Genomic DNA, 21,891 nt, shown 5'->3' with positions numbered 1-21,891 from the left:
TTACAATAACATCAAAAAGAACAAAATAGGTAGGAGTAAATTTAACAAAAGAAGTGCAGGACATATACAATGGAAACTACAAAGCCTCCTTGGAACAAATTTTTAAAGATCTAAGCAAGTGGAAAGATATTTCACGTTCATGGATTGGGAGACTTAATATAGTCAAGGTAGCCGTGATAGTCAGTTTTATGTGTCAGCTTGACCAGGCTATAGTCCCCAGTTATTCAATCAAACACTAATCAAGGTGTTGCTATGAAGGTATTTTGTAGATGTGGTTATCCTCTATAAACAGCTGACTTTCAGTAAACGCGATTATCTTAAATAATTCGGGCGGGCCTGATTCAATCAGTTGAAAGTTGTAAGCACAGGACTGAGGTGTCCAAGTAGAAGATATTCCACCCGTGGACTTCAATTTCTCCTCATGTCCCAGAGTGTCAGCCTGCTCTTTAGACACCCTGCCCTGCAGACTTCAGACTTGCCTAGCAGGCCCCACAACTGCAGGAGCCAACTTACTGCTGTGTGTGTGTGAGTACGTGTGCGCCTCCTACCAGTTCTGTTTGACTGATAGAACCGTAACTGATATAATGGTTACAGTCCTCAAATTATCTACAGATTCAACACAATCCCTCTAAAAATCCTTGCTGGCTTTTTTGCAGGAACTGACAAACTGATCCTAAAAATCATATGGAAATTCAAGGGACTCAGAATATCCAAAAAAATAATAAAATCTTAAAAAGAAAAACAAATTTGGAAGGCTCACATTTTCCAATTTCAAAATGTACTACAAAGGTACAGTAATCAAGATAGTATGATATTAGCATAAGGATAGACATCTACATCAATGGAAAAGAATTGAGAGTCCAGAAGTAGACCCGTACACTTACGAGCAACTGACTTCCAGCAGAGTACCATGACAATTCAATGGGGAAATTATAGTCTTTTCAACAAATGGTGCTGAGACAATTAGATATTCATACACAGAAGAATGAAGTTGGGGGACCTCTCTGGCGGTCCAGTGGTTAAGACTCTGCGCTTCCACTGCAGGGGGCACGGGTTCGATCCCTGGTCAGGGAACTAAGATATCGCATGCCGCATGGCGCGGCAATATAAACAAATAAATAAATAGAATGAAGTTGGACCTTTGCTTCATACCATATACAGAAATTAGTTTAAAATGAATCAAAGACCTAAATGTAAGAGCTAAAACTATAAAACTCTTAGAAGAAAACAGGTGTAAATTTTTGTGACTTTCAATTAGACAATGGTTTCTTGGATATGACACCAAAAGCACAAGCAATTAAAGAAAAAAAACAGATTGGACTTAATCAAAATCAAAAACTTTTGTGTTCCAAAAGACACTATCAGGAAAGTGAAGATACCCCACAGAATGGGAGAAGATATTTGCAAATCATATGTCTGCTGAGGGTCTAGTATACAGAATATATAAAGAAGTCTTACAACTCAACAATAAAAAGCAAACAATCCAATTTAAAAATGGGCAAATGACTTGAATAGACATTTCTCCAAAGAAGATACACAATGGTCAATAAGAACCATGAAAATCTGCTCAACATCATAGTCACCAAGGAAATGCTAACAAAAAGCACAATTAGATACTATTTCATATTCACTAGGATAGCTATAATCAAAAAGATAGACAAAACAAGTGTTAGTGAGGATGCAGAGAAACTGCAACCCTCATACATCGCTGGTGGGAATTAAAATGACACAGCCACTTTTGAAAACAGTTTGGCAATTCTTCAAAATTCCACTCCTAGGTATATACCCAAGAGAACTGAAAACACATGTTCACATAAAACCTCGTATAGAAATGTTCATAGCAGCAATGTTCGAATAGCCCCAAAGTGAAAATAACCCAAATGTCCAACTGATGAATGAATAAACAAAATACGGTATATCCTTATAATGGAATATCCTTCCACATAAAAATTAATGAAGTACTGATATATGCGAAAACATGGATGAACTTTGAAAACATTAGGCTAAATAAAAGAAGCCACTCACAAAAGGCCACCTGTTCTATGATTCCTATTACATGGAATGTCCAGAATAGGTAAATCCATGGAAACACAGTAGATTAGTGGTTACCAGGGGCTGAAGGGAGGGGAAGTGGGGAGTGACTGCTAATAGACCAGGTGTTTCTTTTGAGGGTGATACAAATGTTCTGGGATTACATAGTAGTGATAGTTACACAGCTTTGTGAATATACTGGAAACGACTGAATTGGATACTTTTAAAAGGTGAATTTTATCCATAAATTATATCTCAATTTTTAAAAGGACAGTGAGAATTTGAAGCTCCTAAGAGTGTTCCCCAAAGGATGTGAAGAGAAAGAGGAAGGAAAAGGAGGAGGAGGGGGGTGACATGATGAGAAGCATGGGTTTCTCTGGGGGTGGGGTGCAGTGGGTGAGAAAAGTTTGTTTTGCAGGAGACCTTATGGAAAGGAATCAGGAATCAAAGACAGAGGTCCAGGAGAAATCAGGAAGGGGCCTCAGGGAAGGAAGGGGGAGTGGAGGGGTTTAAGAGGAACTAAGGGAGAGCAAGGCACTCCACAGAAGGGAGAGGAACCGGGGGAGGGATTTGGTGCCCAAGAGACTTAGCTTGGACAGAAAAACATGTTTGAGGAAGAGAGTTCTTCTGGGCAAAAGAATGAGAGAAACAGAATTTTCTTAGGAGCCACCATGAAGTATATGCTTGGATCCATTTAAGACTCTTCCAAAAACTCTAGTAAGATGGAAACTCCTATTGGGATTGTGCTTCAAAAACAGCACATCTCAGACCACAGATGTGAAAACAAAACTTGTCAGGGATACATTATATCTAAACTATTACGAGTCCAAATTGATGGAATTTTACGGCAAAAATCATTTAGAAACAGATTCTTTACTCACTGCTCTTCCGAAAGGTGAGCAAATCAATCTCACTTCCTAGATGTGTCAGATGGACAACATTACACAACAAGAAATACAGATGAACTGACTCCCTGACAGGCCTGAATGGAAATACAATCCACTGCTTCTCCATCCTAAATTCATCGCGTTTCAATCCACTATTTCTTTAAAGTTGCTCAGTACAATGTTGGACGTGATTCCTCAAAGTCTCAAAGCCCTGCACATTCAACATCAATTTCAAAAAGATGTAAGACATTGGCCTTTTTCTTTTTCTGTATTCGAAATACAGAATTTATGCTCCTGTTTTCAGAGGATGTAAAAAACTTGCTGTTTTGTAGTCATGACACCAATCATGAGAATTCACAATTTTGTGTGCGAGGATTTCTCATATTTGATAAATGACTTCATTATTGTGTACTACTGGTTATTTGCTTTTCAGATACATTACAATTGTTGGAAACATCCATTAGCCAGTACTTATCCATATTTTAGGGATTGATTAAAGTGAATCAGTGTTTGGGGAACATAGAGGAACCACTTGTGCTCTGAAGACAATGAAGACATCCAGCAGATACTTTGGGAAGAGAACAATAAACAAGAATCTGGGGCCACCTATCACTGTCATTTGTTTCCTACAGGTTTACCAGTAAGCTCTTCACTTTTACCTGAAAGTAGCTCAGAAAGCAAAACAAGTCAAGGGGAGAGTACAGACGCAATCTAATGTTATAATACAAGACCACCACTTAGACTGTGTCTGTAGTTCATCTTTGCTTTTGGTTTCCATCTTAAGTTTTTAATTGGGGTCAGCAAACTTTTTCTATTTATTCATAGTAAACATTTCAGCTTTGCAGGCCTGAGGGTCTTTGTTGCAACAATTCAATCAGCCTTTGTAAGAACAAAGCAGCCACAGATATTGTGTAAATGGATGGGTTTAGCTGTGTTCTCATAAAACATTTACCAAAAAACGAGCATCGGGCCAGATTTGGTCCATGGGCCATATTTTGTCAACCACTGGTTTACACTATACTAGAATCAAAAGTCGTGATTTATGCTTTACAACTGATATGACTGTTGTGAATGATTTTATTTCATATTTCTCCTACTTTAGGCAAACCGTGTATTTTTTGTTTCTCATTGCACATTGCCAAATTACATGGCAATGTTATGTCACAGATTTGGAGGTGCCACATTTTAATGGAAAGGGAACATGGTGATATGGAGACAGATACACATCAATCCAAGTCTCTCCAACTCTATACTACGGCCTTTCTCCATCCCTCCTAGCTGCAGACACACAGTTGAGCTCCCAAGAATACGAAATGATTGGGAAGAGTAGAACAACTCCTGGGTAGAAGCTGCGAAGTGATTATAAAAACCCTCTGCTTCTCTCCCACAGTCCTTAACTTCCTTCCCTCTTCTCCTTTTGGAGTAGGATTTTGCATGGTAAGATTTGAGAAAATCTGAAATGTGTTCTGAGTGTTCTGAAATTAGGTGTGCTTTTGATTGGGAGCCAAGGCAGGGCCCCAGGGGTGTGAAGTGCAGCAGTGGCTTCCTCGGTGTGATAGCAGGTCACAGGTCCCTCCTTATCTGCAATGCCCTTTGGTGTGTGCTCACCCCGCCTCCCCCTGATTATAGATGCTGGAGAGGCTGCTTGTTTCCTTGAAGTCTTCTTATCCTAATTGTAACACGTTCTCTGTTTCTCCATGATCCACTCCAAAAATCTCACCTCAAAGGATCAGTCCAGCAGAGTGGGGACTGCATTGCCCTGGCCACTCCAGTTCCAACCCGTGCAGCTCTAGACAGCCCCAGAACTCCTAGCGCCTGCTCTGCAGGCTTGCATATAAAAGGCCTCCCCTGCTTTGTCCTGATCTTTGATCTCTCTCCAGAAAATGTAGCTGTGACTCCCGTTTCTGCTGCTGTGTATCACTGTGGTGCTCTGGCTGGAGAAGCCCCTAATTTTTCAACAGGGAAACCACCTTGCATATTAAGTTCAACCTTCACATTATCCCAGGCAGCCCAAGGTGTGCACAAATAACTCGTTATTAACAAAAATTTAACAGCTCTGATGTAAAATTATTCTTTCAATAATTTAGAGTAGATTTAATGTTACTCCTGAAATAATGTCACTTTTTTAAATCAAGAAATAATGATGCACTTTCCCAATTAAAAAAAAAAAAGTTGGCTTAAGATGAAGGAGAGATAGTTAACTACTGTCCCACCACTCACACCCAAAAGCCCATGATACAGTTGACAGTTGTGGGAACTACAATTTATACTGCTCATGAGGTGTGGTTTTACAGTTTCTGTTGTTCTCTTTTGAATTTCACTCAGGGATATATTTTCAGTAAGAAAGACATCAAGGACAAGCAAAGAATGTGTCAGCAGTCTCTGCAACACCAGGGAACAGAATGCTACCACGCCCCTCCTCAGTCAGCGTGCTAGAGAAATCTGCAAGCTGGCTGTATTCAGTATTCTTTATTTTTTTCCAATTTACTTTCAAATTATTTCAAATTTACTCTCAGGCACGTATCACCAAAAAAAAAAAAAAAAATCAGACAGCTTGAATGTGACTGTGTCCCTTATAAGCAGGGAAAGCCACCTGCAGATCAAGGCCATCACGTGATCTCTCCCTACTAATAGCATTCAAATATCTGTGAATTCCATTTATCGTGACTTTTAACAAAATGGTCTTTATTTAAACGTATTTATTGTAGCACGTGCCTACTGAATTATCTGAGGAATACAGAAGGAGAACAAAATCAATACCCATGTTTTTAAAATCTGTACCATAAAATACATTTTTTAAATAATTTTCAATAATCACATTAACAGTTTTTTACAAAGTGAACAGTTTTTGAGATCATCACATGGCTGCTTTATTTACCATGTGGATAAATGTATTTATAAAAGTCACCCAAAAAAGCACAGTGTCATTTGCCTTATTTCCCTGCAAGATTTCTTTGTATTTTCCAGAAATCTGAGTCCACTCATGGGATGTGTCATTATATCAGATGTATATATATCTATACAGCCTGGATGTGAATGTCATCCATTATATGTGTGGTGGGTTGAAGGGTGTTGAAAGGGATCAGAATATGCCACCCCAAAATACGTCACTTTGGCATAAGGACTCTTTTGCGCTGAAGGCAACTGAGACACAGCAGGTGCAGGAGGAACTCTCCGCCCTCCTCCTTTTTACCTAAAATCAGGGCATAAACTTCCATTTGTTAAGGTGTCCTCCCCCGTCCCCACACCAGGAAGAGAACTCTTAATCCCCAGAGATTCCTATCACTGGAGATTGCCAACTTGGTCTGCATAACAAACCTTACTAAATACCCCTTATCTTCCATTAGTTTCCCCAAACATTCACCTTCTCACAATTTACCCTCCCCCCAGAAGTACAAACCCCTTCTCCTTTGTCTAGTCTTTTCTCTACAGTATATCACCTTTTAAAAAAAAAATGACATATAAGCTCTGAAACCTAACTACATTTTGGAGTTTTCATTTCTTTTCTGTGTGGCCCTTATGTTAGGGAAAACACTGACTGAAACCGCCGGCCCTGGCCAGGCAAAGACAGCAACAATTTGCATGAGTTATTTTATGACAGGAGATCCTAGCGAGGAACACGGAACTAACAAGCCAACACAAACGGGAAGAATACGGGAAAGGTCAAAAGAAGAGAGGAGACGCCAGTGCATATACCAACCTCCCAGAATCCTTCTCACTGGAATCCATCTTGGCTAAGCGGTTGTGTGTGCCACCGGAAAGGACCCTGAGCCAGAATGATTGGCCAGAGGCAACCCAGAAACTAATCCCATCACCATAAAACCTGAGACTTCGAGCCACGTGGCAGAGCTATCCGCCTAGGTTCCCTTACCCTGCTGCTCTCCTCCTGGGCGCCCCTTCCCAATAAAGTCTCTTGCTTCATCAGCACGTGTGTCTCCTCAGACAATTCGCTTCTGAGTGTTAGACAAGAGCCCATTCTCGGGCCCTGGAAGGGGTCCCCCTTCCTGCAACACTTACATGCATGCAAAGTAAATCTTTCTCCTCTTGGTCTGTCTATTGCCAGTTAATTTGCAAGCCTCAGCCACTGAACCTAAGAGAGTAGAGGAAACGTTTTTCCCTCCTCTACTGTGTCCTCACCACGCCCTCATAAGAAAGGTCCAAGTCCTAAGCACCAGTACCCATGAATATGACCTTATAGGGTTTTTATAGATGTAATTATGTGAAGGATCTCAAGATGAGATCACCCTAGATTAACCAGGTGTACCCTCAATCCAATGCCAAGTCCTTTTAATGGAAAAGAAACAGAAGTAGATACACAGAGAGACACAGGAAGGTGATGTTGGCCCTAGCGGCAGAGATTAAGGTGATGCTGCTACAAGCCAGGGAACCCCAAGGATTGCCAGCAACCGCAGAAGCAAGGAGAGAGACCTGGAACAGATTCTGCCCTAGAGCCTCCAGAAGAAACCAACTCTGCTGACACCTTGATTTCAGACTTCCAGCCTCCAGGACTCCTTCCTTCCTCCAGGACTTCAGACTTCCAGCCTCCAGGACTCCTTCCTTCCTCCAGGACTTCCGACTGCCAGCCTCCAATATTCTTTATTGAGAGAATAAAATTCTATTGTTTTTAAGCCACCAAGTTTGTGGTAATTTGTTACAGCAGCCACGGGAAACTAAAACATATGTGTTGGGGCAAGAAATAAAAAAAGTGTTGCCACAGCACAGATCATACTTGCTCTAGGTTTTAAGGGAGGGAAAGAACATTATTGTCAGTCCAGGCCCTGGGAGGAGAGCGGATGTATTAGGGCCAAAAGAGCTTGTCTGCGGTTGGAGCAAGCCCGGTGTGATACCGAATACCAGGTACCAAATACCTGGTAAAGTGAGTGCAAGATACCAGGTAAAGAACTAAGCCTTGTTCAAAACCAGTTCCCAGGAGACGGAACTCTCCAACAGAACCACCAAAGGAAGCACATATTTGATTAGATCTAGGGCAGGAGTCAGCAGACTTTTTCTGTAAAGGGCCAGAGAGTAAATATTTTCAGCTTTGTGAGCCATTTGTGAGCCATCGGGTCTCTGTCACCACTACTCAGCTCCGCTGTTGTAAACTCTGCCATAGACAATCGGTAAACAAAGAGATCCAGCTGTGTTACAATAAAACTTCGTTAACATACCCCTGGGTATATACCCAAAGAAAGTGAAAGGAGATGTTCAAACAGATACTTTCATATCCAAGTTCATAGCAGTGTTACTCACAAGAGCCAAGAGGTAGAAACAGCCCAAGTGCCCATCAACTGATTAACAGATAAATAAAATATGGTATATACGGACAGAATACTATCCAGCCATAAGAAAGAAGGAAATCCTGTCACATACTACAACATGGAGGAGCCTTAAGGACACGATGCTGAGTGAAATAAGCCAGACACACAAGGACAAATACTGCTTGATTCTACTTACATGAGGTATCTAAAGGAGTCGAACTCTTAGAAACAAAAGTAGCATGGTGGTTCCAGAGGCAGAGGGGAGAGGGTAAAGGGGAGGTGTTATTCAATGGATACAGTTTCAGGTCTGCAAGATGAAAACGTTCTAGAAATCTGTTGCACGACACTAAATATAGGAAACATTACTGACCGTACATTTTAAAATGGTTAAGATGGTAAATTTTATGTTTTTACCACAATGAAAAAAAAAGCAATGATGCAAGGTGAATTAAGTTCTGAAGATCTAATGTATAACACTGTGACCACAGCTAACAATACTGTATGTGTTTTTCAAATTTGCTAAGAGGATGGGGCTTCCCTGGTGGCACAGTGGTTGAGAGTCCGCCTGCTCATGCAGAGGACGCGGGTTCGTGCCCCGGTCCGGCAGGATCCCACGTGCCGCGGAGCGGCTGGGCCCGTGAGCCATGGCCGCTGAGCCTGTGTGTCCGGAGCCTGTGCTCCGTAACGGGAGAGGCCACAACAGTGAGAGGCCCACATACTGAAAAAAAAAAAAAAAGAAAAAAAAAAATTTGCTAAGAGGGTAGACCTTAAGTGTCCTCACCACTAAAAAAAAACATAATAATTTTAATTTTAAAAAAGATGGTAACTACGTGAGGCGATGGATATGTTAAATAGCTTGATTGTGGTGATTCTTTCATAATGTATATCAACTCATCAAGTTGTACACCTTAAACACATACAATGTTTAATTGTCAATTATACCTCCATTAAGCAGGGGGAGCAATGAAGTACTGACATATGCTAGAACAGATGAACCTCAAAAACATTATGCCGACTGAAATAAACCAAGGCACAAAAAGACAAATGTTATATGATTCCACTTCTATGAAATATCTAGAATAGAAAAGTACAGAGACATAAAGTAGATGAAAGGTTACCAGGTGTGGGGCCGGGGGGGGCGGGAGGGAATGGGGACTTATTGTTTAGTGGGTACAGAATTTCTGTTGGGGTGATAGAAAATGTTTGGAAATAGATAATGGTGATGGTCACACAACACTGTACTCAATGTCATTGAATTATACACTTAAAAATGGTTAAATGGCAAATTTTATTATGTTACACCTATTTTACCACAATTTTTTAGAAGTCTGCATTTAGAAAAAAAATTTTACTTACAAAAATAGGGGCTGGCTGACCCCTGATCCAGAGTTTTCTGTAAAATGTGTTCTTCAATCTAACACTCTCCCAACCGTAACATGTGTTCTATAACATGTGTGTGTTATGACTCCAGAATTATCCCCGTGTCACAGATTCGAGGTGGGAAGCTCTGTGGTCCTCGTCATTGGTCTGTGCCATTTCCTCATAGGTACATACTTATACACATGTGGAACATGGAGAAAGGCAAATTTATGTTGGGTTGTGTGACCTTAAAAAGCCTCCAAACTATGTCATTTACACTCTGCTGTGTACCTAAGGGGGACTGTCTGATACAGTATGAAGACTTATGGGTTGGGAGACCTGTCACCATTCACTTCCTGGCCCTCAGATGCATCATTTCTGCTCTCTGGGACTCAGTTTGATCAGACGATTCTCATTTGCTGGTTACATGATGTCCTGCACCAGAGAAGCACGTAGCCTCCAATGGAGCCTGCGTGAGAGGGCATCCCAGCATCCCAAGGATGGCTGCCACCATCCTTAGGAATATTTTTATCCAGAAGAATAAACATCCTAGTAGAAGGAGACATGAAACGCGAAGCTTGAAGTCATAATTCAATGTATAAGAACCCGCAAACCGGTGCAGGTTTATTAGATGGCTAATAAAAATAAATCATGGTCATGTTTTTAAAATGACTTCTCATGTGTTGTGGTTACTTCTCGGTATACTGTAAATTAGCTGTGAAGGGCTACTTCCTGCCGGGATTGTTTTTGTCCCTCAAATATAAAGGGTTATAAGGCTAAAGAATGCAGACACGCATCATGTCTGCAGAAATCGTAAAAAAAGATCAAATGTAATATTTTCTTTCAACATGGACAACGGCTTTGAGATTTTCCATTCAGGCAGCCTTGAACACAGCCTCCAGCATTTGCCAATTACTCCTGACAAATACCATTTGGGCCTGAGTGATGTTGTAAGTGAAATAAAACAGTGGGAGGAAAAAAACCAGAGCATGATAAAAGGCATTTTTTTTGGTCTGCTGAGAACTTACTGTAAGTTATACATTCACAGGGGAAGGTCTCGCTTCCTGCCAGTGACAGGCCCCATGTGATCGAGAGTTCTAAGGTGACTTTTGTTTGACAGTAATAGGAAGAGAAGACAAAACTCAGTTTTCGTGTCCCTTAAAAGGGAGTCAGCTCTTTTTTTCCCCTCACAAAGAAAAATATGTCTATAAACAAAGGAAAGGACACCAGGCACTGCCCCCACCCCATTCTGCATAATGTGAGCTAATGGGTGAGAACAACGCCGTGAAATCAACCTGGCCAGAATGCCCTGGGTTGCCAGCACCCCCGGCTGGCTGGGATCTGAGCTTGGAGCATGTCAGAACCTGCAGGGAACCCAGGCCACAAGAAAGAAAAGGAACAGCCAGCGCTCAGAGTGAAGCTGTCTGATCCTTCCCACGGCCCACCTCTCCCGAAATCTCCTCCGCTTCTGCGGTCTTTCTGTCCCAGAACCCATGGGTGGCCTCAGATAAGCGAAGACCAAATCCATCCCCACCACCACCACTGCCTCGTTCTTCAAGGCTCCAAGGAAACTCATCCCTACACTCAACCTTAGTGCTGTAGGGAGTCAGAAAGCAGCTCATGGAAATGGCCAGAAAGAAGCTGTAGGTGTATGAAGGCTCCTTTATACTCCTAAGTTAACACCATGGCCGGGTCTGAAAGCCCCTGGACTCTTCCACTCGAGGCCCACCAGCCCCCATGCATTTGCAGTGGCTCAGGGAATTCAAAACCACACCGCTGCACGGGGATCTATTTTTTTCCCCGTGAATGTGAACCTCAGAAATGGACGTTAGGAAGACTGGGGATCCACAGCTGACTGCCCAGCAGCCGCAGCAAGGGGTGGGGGTAAGGAGCTGGGTGGCTTCCGTCGGGCCACCTCCCCTGGCACTTCCGAGGAATTTGGGAACAGCCGTCCCCCAAAGTCAAAGGGGCAAAACTATGATAATCGCCAAGGATCTGGCCACGTGGATCCTCCCAGCAGAGCCCCAGGGCCCCACGAACAGCGCCCTCATGTCAAGAATGGGCGTCCCCCAACTGCGCCAGATGGCTTGCTGATGGTCCGACCGACTGGTCCAGGAGACTGGGAATTCTCTACCACAATGGCTTGGACCCCAGAGCCAGTCACACTTCTGCGGCACTGCTTCTCTAGCTCCCAGTAGGTTCAGGGCAGGGCCTGAGACTCTGCTTTTCTCACAAGCTCCTGGTACTGTTGATTCTGCTGGTCTCCAGACCAGCTTTTAAGGAGCAGGGTTCTAGGGCAAGCCACCCCAATAAGAGATGCTGCCAGTGCTTCGTTAGCTTCCTGAGGGACATTTTCAGTGGCAGTGGCCTCCCCCATAGACTCCTGCCACTAGCAAACTGTAAAAGAAAGATGATGAATTCTAACAGTTGCTCACTGCCAATATTTTGCTCCCACTGGTATCAGAAACACTGCCTTGTAAATACAGAGACAGAATATTTCCTTTTTCATACAATTTCTGCTGATGGCTGTGTCCATGTGCGCCACGGCTCCCAACCTGGGCTACGGTGTGGTCCCCTGGCCTGAATATTGAACCACAACAATCACAAAGAACTCATTATCCCAACATGAATACTCTGAAGCAGGATCTGTTTCCCAAACAGCCAGCCACCACCAGTAAGGCAACTCCAATCAGAGAAACTGTCATCTGTAGTTTACTCCTCCAAATAAGGGGAAAAACTTCAATACCATAGTAAGGGCCTCATCCAGGTCTTGCTAGCACGCTCTAGATGAAATGCCCAAGAGAAAACAAACACCCACTTAAGACAAGGCTGGGATGTGTATAAATAGCAAGAGGGGTGGAAGGAGAAGAGAGTGAGAAGGGAGAAACCGTGATCAGAGCTCCCCTGATCTGCAAGTTGAATTCATCTTGATGGAAGGACAGATCACAGAGGCACTGGGAAAGTCCAGCGGACCAAAGAGGTCGTTTCAAAGGAGCACCCCCCCCCCCCGCCACTGTGCAGTCACTAGGTGATGTGTGCTGGGTCACGTCACTGCCCCAGCCATGTGGGATCTGGAGTCTGTCAGTCACCTGTAGACAGAGCAGTCCAAGGACACCCTGGTGTCGTTTTCACTCTACTTTGAAGCTCTGTCCTCAGATCAAACGCACGCCTCTAACAACAGACAGGCAGCCCTCCCGTTGGTTGGGAAGAAGTGGCTCCTTTCCAGCTCTCCACCAAATGGACCACTTTCTAATTCTAGAAGCATCTGGCAGAAGAGGGGTCACAAGAGTTGCCCCCCTTTCTTTGTGTGGGTGGTCAGTTTAAACTCCAAAGCCACCCTTGCTCTTTTTGCCTGTAAGTCAGGACCTGTCTCCCTGCTCCCAGTGATAGAAATTAAATAGAATAGAAATTAAAACCTGCTAGCCGGTGTGAAAAATTAATTAAAACCTGCTACCTGGTGTGAAAAATTCTGGCCAGCTCCCTTCTCTGTCAGCCATCACCTTGAACTATTGTCTATCGGTCTGCGTTTCTCACTCCAGGAGATCCAACGGCCCACAAGAGAATATGAAGCCTGCATTTTATCCCAGTAGCAACACATAGAGTTCTCGTTTGCCTTGTCTGGATCCTAACATCTGAAAAAAAAAAAAAAAAATGGCACTCCCTGTTGCCTGATTTTGACGGCAGCCTCCAGGACCTCAGTCAGCATCCTCAGCCCAGCGGTCTTCTTGCGCCATCCAGTGTTCAAAGGTGGAAGTGTCTCAAGCTCACTGCAAGAGTCCCACAGATTCAGAGATCCATTTCGTATTTTTCAGGCATCAACCGTAACACTTGGGACACTCACAGGTATAGCGAGTTTTTAAAGGAGACTTGTGAAAAGAACTAAAACGTACTGAGCACCTGCTGTGGTCTGGCCACTCATATTTCACTGTCCTGGCTGAACTGAAGGTTAAGCACTTGTGCTTTGGATTCGTCTGTACTCAGCAGGGATTGGTACTATTTTAGAAATTATTTAGGCAGCATAAACTTGTTCAGTGGAACAGCAACTGGCATTCTCTCTCCTGCCTCCCAAAACTATTGTAACTGTAGGCTTGAAAATCCAGAATGTTCCAGCTGGGAGAAGTTAAAGGAGCTTGTTCCTATAGCCCAGAGACTCAGAAAGGAAACTCTGGTGAAGAGCAAAGTCACCTGGGAGCTTTAGGACCCCCAGGATGTTGGCACACCCCAGACCAATTAAATCAGACCCTCGGGATGGGACTCCGGCCTCTGCAGTTTTTAAAGCTCTGCATGTGAGAGGGAGGTGACATCAGCTAGGTGGAGGGCTAGGAGGTCCCAATGTTCATCTCCTCACAAAAACAGTAAACAACTGTAAACCAACAAAAACAGCTCAGGGAAAGCTCTGGAATACAATGAAGAAGCATCAAAAATCCTGCAGAGCTCAAAAACCGAGGATGGCCATGTAAAGAAGTGCAGGAAGCATCTTACCTGTGTTACCCCAGCCTCAAGCCAAGAGCGTCTGAGTGCCAGGGAGATCACCCCCAGAGGAATTCCACCTCCTGGAGAAAAGGAAAGCAGAAGCTCCAGCAAGCCTCACCACTGTGCATGTCTGCAGCCTTTGCTACTGAGGTCTCCCCCAGTCTACACCAACACTGATCCCAGCTGATGGAGCTGCCCCGAGTGCCCACAACCATGTCCCCTCCCTAGGGCTGGAGCTGTCACCGTCCTCAGAGGCCCCAGGCACTGCCGTGCCCCACTCTCTGGGATCAGGACCTCACAGTGCATCATCATATACATGATGGGAGCCACGGCTGCCCGGAGCCCTGCCCTCAGTCTCAGGTCACACTCTGACCATTACCAGTACCACACTGTCACTGCCCTGAGCCTCACACCCAGCTCCCAGGTCTTGGCTCTGAATCGTCACTGATGGGGCTGCCCTGAGCCCCAACCCCACGACTCAGGCCACCACTCGGAACCATCATTGCCAAAACACACTATCAGTGCTCCCAGCCCTGCCCCTCGGTCCCAGGTCAAAGCTCTGAACTGTCATTGCCAGAGGCACTGCCACTGCCCTGAGCCCTGCTCCCTGGATCCTAACACAAGGTGTTAACAAGCCACCACCAGGTAGGTGCTACTACCGTCCTACAACTGCCCCCTGGGGTCAAAGGTGGGACTTCAACCCACCCTCTTCAGGCTGTGCTGCTACTGCCCCCTGCCCCCTGGGGCCGAGGACCAAGCCATTGCTGCACCTTGTCACCCCAGGGTCTGTGCCACGCCCCGCCAGCCAGAGTCACTGTGGTGAGACCCAGAGACCCAGACCTTGGTTCCACAGGCCATCTGTACATGCTCACACCTTAGACACAAGTGATGCTGCCTCGGCAAGTGGCCCCAGGACTCCAGCTCCACTTCTACTGTTTGCCAGCACAACAGGCCACGGCCAAGAGGGATCCCACTGGCTAGAACTTCCTCCCATGGCAACAGCAGAAGACCCCAGCAACCTTCACCTCCCAAGTTCCCAAAAGCCTTGTTGCCACTCCTACCCACAGGACCTTGGCAGTCCTGGCCACAGAATATTCCAGCAGTCTGCACCTACGATGACCTCAGCTGACAGAGCCGCGTGGAGGCTGTGCTGCTGTGCCTTCCAAGAATGAAAGACACCGTATCCCGCCAGGCTAGCACCCTTGCAACCACATTTAGGTGAGTCTTTTCCCACTGAAGCCAGTCCAAAAAGTGAATGCATCCTCAAATGCACAGACATCGATGCAAAGCCATCAGAAATATGGAAAAGCAAGGAAACGTGACACCACCAAAGGAACATAACGATTTTCCAGTAACCAATCCCAAAGAAATGGAGATCTGCGAATTACCAAAAAAAGAATTCAAAGTAATTATTTTAGGGCTTCCCTGGTGGCGCAGTGGTTGAGAGTCCGCCTGCCGATGCAGGGGACGCGGGTTCGTGCCCCGGTCCGGGAAGATCCCACATGCCGCGGAGCGGCCGGGCCCGTGAGCCATGGCCGCTGAGCCTGCGCGTCCGGAGCCTGTGCTCCGCAACGGGAGAGGCCACAACAGTGAGAGGCCCGCGTACCGCAAAAAATAAATAAATAAATAATTATTATTTTAGGAAGTTCAACAAGATTTAGGAGAACACAACTTAACGAATTCAGGAAAACAATAAATGAACAAAATAAGTTCAACAGACAGAAATCGTTTTTAAAAAGAACCGAACAAACTCTGGAGCTGAAGACCACAATGAATGGAATGAAAAAATGCAATAGAGAGCTGTTGAAGCTCTCAGGCAGAATAAAGAATCTGTGAACTCGGACTTCCCTGGTGGCGCAGTGGTTAAGAATCCACCTGCCAATGGAGGGGACATGGGTTCGATCCCTGGTCCAGGAAGACCCGACATGGCGCAGAGCAACTAAGCCCATGCACCACAACTACTGAGCCTGCACTCTAGAGACCAAGAGCCACAACTACTGAGCCTGCATGCTGCAACTACTGAAGCCCGCGAGCCTAGAGCCCATGCTCCAAAACAAGGGAAGGACCACAGTGAGAAGCCCACGCACCACAACGAAGAGTAGCCCCCACTCTCCGCAACCAGAGAAAGCCCACGCACAGCAACAAAGACCCAATGCAGCCAAAAATAAAATTTAAAAAACTAAAAAAAAAAAGAATCTGTGAACTCCAAGATAGATTTCTTGATATTATACAGACAGAGGAGAAACAAATTAGATTGAAAAAGACTGAAGAAAACTTATGTGAATTACGGGATACTATCAAACAAAACAAAACAAAACAAAAGAAGAGATAAAGAAAAGGACAGAAACATATTTAAAGAAATCATAGCTGAAAAATTCCTAAATCTGGGGAGAGATATGGCCATCCAGGTACATAAAACCCAAAGGTCCCCAAATAGATATAACCCAAAGAGATATTCACCAAGATACATTATAATTAACCTCTCAAAAATCAAAGACAAAGAGAGAAATTTTAAAACAGAAAGAGAAAGAGACTCATCACATACAAGGGAATCCCAATAAGGCTATCAGCAAATTTCTCAGCAGAAACCTTGCAGGCCAGAAGAGGGGATGACACATTCAAAATGCTCAAGGAAAGAAACTATTCACCAAGAATACTTTATCTAGCATAATTGTACTTCATTAGTGAAGGAGAAATAAAGACTTTCCCAGAAAAACAAAAGCTGAGGGAATTTATCAGCACTAGACCTGCCTTACAAGAAATGCTAACGGGAGTTCTTCAAGCTGAAACAAAAAGACACTAATTAGTAACATGAAAACATGGAAGTATCAACTTTACTGGTAAAGGTATAGTAGAATTCAAAATACCCTAATACTGTAATGGTGGTGTGTAAGTCACTCTGAACTCTAGCATATAGGCTAAGAGACAAAAGTCTTAAAAATAATTATAGCTACAATATTTTGTTAATGGACACATTATAAAAAGTTGTAAATTGGGACAACAACAATATAAGTTGAGGGTGGGAGCAAGTAAATGTGTAGAACACTTTTATGCAACTGAAGTTAAGTTATAAGCTTTACAGTTATAACAACAAGATGTATTATGAAAGCCTCATGGTAACCACAAAGCACAAACTATCTACTGTATAGATACATAAATGATAAAGAAAAAAAAGAATCAAAGCATACCACTATAAAAAAAATCAACTCACAAACAAAGACAGCAAAAAAGGAAGAGAGGAACGAAGAAACTACAAAACAATTAGAAAGAAATTAATGAAATAGCAATAGTAAGTCTTTGCCTATCAATAACTACTCTAAATGTAAATGGTTTAAATTTTCTATTTAAAAGGCAAAAAGTAACTGAATGGGGCTTCCCTGGTGGCACAGTGGTTGAGAGTCCACCTGCCGATGCAGGGGACGCAGGTTCGTGCCCCGGTCCGGGAGGATCCCACATGCCACGGAGTGGCTGGGCCCGTGAGCCGTGGCCACTGAGCCTGCGCATCCGGAGTCTGTGTTCTGCGACGGGAGAGGCCACAGCAGTGAGGGGCCCGCGTACAGCAAAAAAAAAAAAAAAAAAAAAAAGTAACTGAATGGATAAAAAAACAAAACCCAACTATATATACTGCTTAGAAGAGAGTCATGTAAGCTTTAAACACACAGGCTGAAAGTGAAGATATTTTATGTAAATGGAAACCAAGAGAGCTGAGACAGCTATACTTATATCACACAATATAGACTTTAAGTCAAACATTGTAACAAAAGACAAAGAAGGTCATTATATTGTTATAATGATAAAGGGGTTAATTAATCAAGAGGATATAACAATTGTAAACATATATGCACCCAGTATTGAAGCACCTAAATATATTAAACAATTATTAATAAAGCTGAAGGCAAAAAACAGATAGCAATGCAATAATCGTGGGTGAGTTCAATACCTCACCTTAAACAATGGGTAGATCATACAGAGAGAATCAGTTTTAAAAATGGACTTGAAAGACACTTTCAATCAAATAGACCTGATAGACGTGTAAAGAACATTCCATCCAACATTCATCTCTAGCACACATGAAACATTCTCCAGGGTAAATCATGTTAGGTCACAAAACAAGTCTTAATAAATTTAAGCAGACTGAAATCATATTGAGTATCTTTTCCAACCACAATGGTATGAGACTAGAAATCAGTAACGAGGAAAGCTGGAAACTTCACAAATATGTGGAAATTAAACAACACACTTCTGAACAACCAACAGGTCAAAGAAGGAATAAAAAAATATCTAGAGACAAACAATAATAGAAACACAGCATACAAAAACGTATGCGATGCAGCAAAAGTGGTTCTAAGAGGGAAGTTTATAGCAATGAATGCCTACATTAAGAAAAAAGATCTCAAATAAACAACCTAACCTTTACTCCTGAAGGAACTAGAAAAGGAAAAATAAACTAAGCCCAAAGTTAGCATAAGGAGTGAAATAAAAATTAGAATATAAATAAAGGAAATAGAGATGAGAAAGACAATAGAAAAAGATCAACAAAACTAAGAGTTGGTTTTCTGAAAAGATAAACAAAATTGACAAGCCTTTAGCTAGACTAAGAAAAAAAAAAGAGACTACTCAAATTAATAAAATTATAAATGAAAGAAGAGGCATTATAACTGATACCACAGAAATTCAAAGGATCATAAGAGACTACCATGAACAACTATATGCTAATGAATTAATTTAGAAGAAATGGATAATTTCCTAGAAACACACAACTTACCAAGAATGAATCATGAATTAATAGAAAGTATGAACAGACCAATAATGAGTAAGGAGATTAAATGGGTAATCAAAAATCTCCGACAAATAAAAGCCCAGATGACTTCACAGGTGAATCCTACCAAACATTAAAAGAAAAATTAATGCCAATCCTTTTCAAACTCTTCTAAAAAACTGAAGGGGAAGGAAAACTTCCGAACTCATTTTAGTAAAATAAGACCAGCATTACCCAGATACAAAAGCCAGACAAGGACACTACAAGAAAAGAAAAGTATAGGTCAATCATCAGAGGTTGAACAAATCCTGCAAATGCAAAAATCCTCATCAAGATACTAGCACACTGAATTCAAGAACACATTGAGGGCTTCCCTGGTGGCGCAGTGGTTGAGAGTCCGCCTGCCGATGCAGGGGACACGGGTTCATGCCCTGGTCCGGGAAGATCCCACATGCCGCGGAGCAGCTGGGCCCGTGAGCCATGGCCACTGAGCCTGCGCGTCCGGAGCCTGTGCTCCGCAACGGGAGAGGCCACAACGGTGAGAGGCCCGCGTACCGCAAAAAAAAAAAAAAGAACACGTTGAACTGATCACAAACCATGATTAAGTGGGATTCATCCTTGGGATGCATGGATAATTGAACATATGTAAATCAATAAATGTGAACATCACATTAACAGAATGAAGGATAATAATCAAATGATCATTTCAATAGATGCAGAAAAAGCACTTGACAAAACTTAACATCCTTTCATGATAAAAACTCTCAACAAATCAACTATAAAAGAAATGTTTCTCAGCATAATAAAGGCCATATATGAAAAGTCCACAGCTACATCATACTCAATGGTAAAATTTTAAAGCCTCTCCTCTAAGATCAGGAACAAGACAAGGATACCTACTCTCACCATTTCTATTCAACATAGTACTGGATGTCCTAGCCTTAGCAATTAGGCAAGAAAAAGAAATAAAAGGCATCCAACTCAGAAAGGAAGTAGCAAAATTATGTTTGCAGATGATATAATCTTAGACATAGATAACCCTAAAGATTCACCAAAAATCTGTTAGAACTAATAAATAAATTGCAGGATACAAAATCAACATCGGAAAGCAGTTGCATTTCTATACACTAATAACAAACTATCTGAAAGACAAATTAAGAAAGCAATCCCATTTATAGAAACATCAAAAACTATAAAATACTTAGGAATAAATTAACCAAGGATGTGAAAGACCTGTACTTAAAACTATAAGACAGTGTTGAAACAGACTGAAGAAGACACAAATAAATGTAAATATATTCCATGTTCATGGATTGGAAGAATTAATATTATGAAAATGTCCATACTACCCAAAGTGTTCTAGAGATTCAGTGAAATCCCTATCAAAATTCTAATGGCATTTTTCACAGAAACAGAAAAAAAACTACCCTAAAATTTGTATGGAACCACAAAAGACCCTGAAGAGCCACAGTAATCATGAGAAAGAAGAACAAAGTTGGAGGTATCATATGTCCTGATTTCAGACTATATTACAAAGCTACAGTAATCAAAAAAGTATGGTACTGGCATAAAAACAGTCACATAGACCAGTGGAACAGAATAGAGAGCCCATGCATAAACCCACACAAATATGGTCAACTAATTTTTGAAAGGGTACCAAAAATCCACATTGGAGAAAGAATAATCTCTTCTAACAAATGGTGAGGAGAAAACCAGATATCTACATGGTAAAGAATGGACCGCTATCTTACACCACACAAAAAAATTATCTCAAAATGGATCAAAGACTTAAATGTAAGACCTGAAACTGTAAAACTCCTGGAGGAAAACATAGGGAAAAAGATCTTTGACAGTGGTCTTGACAATCACTTCTTAGATAAGATAGCAAAAGTACAGGCAACAGAAGCTAAAATAAACAAGTGGAACTGTATCAAACTACAGAGCTTCTACACAGCAAGGCAAACAAGCAATAATTTTAAAAGTCAGCCAACAGGGTGGGAGAAAATATTCACAAATTGTATATCTGAAAATATACAAAGAACTCATACAACTCAATAGCAAAAAAGCAAATAATCCAATTTAAAAACAGGCAAAGGACCTGAATAGACATTTTCCAAAGAAGGCATACAAAAGTTATATGAGAAGGTGCTCAACACCACTAATCATCAGGGAAATGCAAATCAAAACCACCTCACGCCTGCTAGGATGGCTATTATCAAAAAGACAAAAGATAACAAGTGTCGGTGTGGATGTGGAGAAAAGGGAACCCTTATACACTACTGATGGAAATGTAAACTGATACAGCCATTATGGAAAACAGTATGGCGGTTCCTCAAAGAAGTAAAAATTTAACTACCCTGTGACCCAGCAATCCCATTCCTGGGTTATATCTGAAGAAACTGAAATCAGTATCTCAAAGAAATATCCATACAGCCATGTTCACTGCAGCATTATTCACAATAGTCAAGATATGGAAACAACTTAAAATGTCCTTCAACAGATGAATGAATAAAGAAAATGTGGCACACATATACAATGGAATATTACTCTAACATAAGAAAAGAATGAAATCCTGTCATTTGCGACAACATGGATGAATTTGGAGATAACCCAGATTGAGAAAGACAAATACTTATGATATCACTTACATGTGGAATTTTTTTTTAAATCCAATTTCATAGAAACAGAAAATAGAATGGTGGTTATCAGGGGTTGGAAGGAGGGGGTAATGTCAAAGGGTATAAATTTCAATTATCAGAAGAATAAGTTCTGCGGGTCTAATGCACAACGTGGTGACTAGTTAATAATATGGTATTGTGGACTTGAAGTTGCTGAAAGTAAATCTTAAGCATTCCCACCACACATGTGCGCGCGCACGCACAGGCACACAATGAGTTAACTGCGTGAGATAATAGATGTGTTAATTATCTTGATCTTGATAATCATTCTACAATGAGTATGTATCAATATATCAAATCATTATGTTGTACATTATAAATATACACAATTATATTTGTCAATTATTCCTCAATAAAATTTTTTAAAAAGGCTCCACATGTGATTCCCTTGAATGGTTAAGGCTGCGAACCACTGGTCCCACCTTCACTGAGGCTCAGAGGCCAGT

At 42.2% G+C, this 21,891-nt stretch overlaps 1 protein-coding gene across 15 annotated transcripts in view; it reads right to left on the bottom strand.

Annotated features, from left to right (window-relative positions):
* Window positions 1-21,891, bottom strand: part of SETD4 (SET domain containing 4) — a 409,208-nt gene that overhangs the window by 355,638 nt on the left and 31,679 nt on the right. The window contains exons 12-13 of one of the 15 annotated variants that reach the window (XM_029213935.1): window positions 14,018-14,088; window positions 13,003-13,167 (exon numbers count right to left, since the gene is read on the bottom strand). The exons of 13 other annotated variants lie outside the window; for them this stretch is intronic. The gene's annotated coding sequence lies outside the window, so the exon portion shown is untranslated. Of the gene's footprint in view, window positions 1-13,002; window positions 14,089-21,891 lie in introns of those variants that run through there. One more of the 15 variants, XM_029213934.1, reaches the window with a different exon arrangement.

Source organism: Monodon monoceros, unplaced genomic scaffold (assembly GCF_005190385.1).
Source record: "Monodon monoceros isolate NGI ecotype Baffin Bay Population unplaced genomic scaffold, NGI_Narwhal_1 Super_Scaffold_11, whole genome shotgun sequence".
Taxonomy (NCBI): Eukaryota; Metazoa; Chordata; class Mammalia; order Artiodactyla; family Monodontidae; genus Monodon; species Monodon monoceros.
Note: the sequence above shows the minus strand (reverse complement) of the source record. Positions and strands in the feature narration are given on the sequence as shown.